Here is an 823-nt window from a genome sequence, read left to right as displayed (position 1 = left end):
TACATGTTTATTTGAAATGCGCCTCCCATCCTGGATGTTCATATGGCTTCCTTGCATTTGCGTGATTTGAACAGTGGTCCTCTTTAAACATCCAGACAGGATGTTGTCTAATTAGAGGACACCATGGAGCCGCAGCTGCCGTCAGACAAGTGATGCTTTGACGGACCAAATTTAAAAAGCCATTAGAGAAATGTACAGTAGCTACCGGTGATGCACATGAAAGCGTCTGAAGGTGAAGCATGTTATTTCGACTTTTACTTTTTAAGAGAAAGCACAATGACTATGAAATTGGTTGCCAGGGTGCTGTTATGGGGTTTCTAAGATGTGCCTTTAGCATGTAAGCATGTAAGTGGCCTTGCCATGTTTTTAAAGCATTCTGACTGGTTGCTCACTGGCCAAACAGCCCAGAAGCACTTGCCTTAGAAAGCCACACCAACGATTGTTTCCCAAATTTAAAAAACATTTATTTCAGCCGATTACTGCCACCTTCAGTCAGCTGTTGGTCAGATAATCGGAGCGTTTTGCCCAAAAATTACACCATTGGTTGAGCTCAAATATAACGTTTAAAGGGGTCCACTTACAATGTTATCAAGATTTGTACATCAAAAAAAATCATAATTTAGAAGTAATAGGCTATTTTCTGTCCTGTTTTGACCACCTACATCGGAACACTCTGTTTAAATAGGCGTGACAGATTGTAATCTCGGAAGTAAATGCTCACTGCTATGATTGGCTAACAGTTGTGTATGTTTGACAGCCTACGCCCTTCATAGATGGACGCTGCTGTGATTTAGGTTAAAAAAGGATAATTACTCAGTACACA

This window comes from Sinocyclocheilus grahami, unplaced genomic scaffold (genome assembly GCF_001515645.1).
Source record: "Sinocyclocheilus grahami isolate Dianchi unplaced genomic scaffold, SAMN03320097.WGS_v1.1 scaffold6542.1, whole genome shotgun sequence".
NCBI classification, from domain to species: domain Eukaryota; kingdom Metazoa; phylum Chordata; class Actinopteri; order Cypriniformes; family Cyprinidae; genus Sinocyclocheilus; species Sinocyclocheilus grahami.
This window is presented reverse-complemented; position numbering follows the sequence as displayed.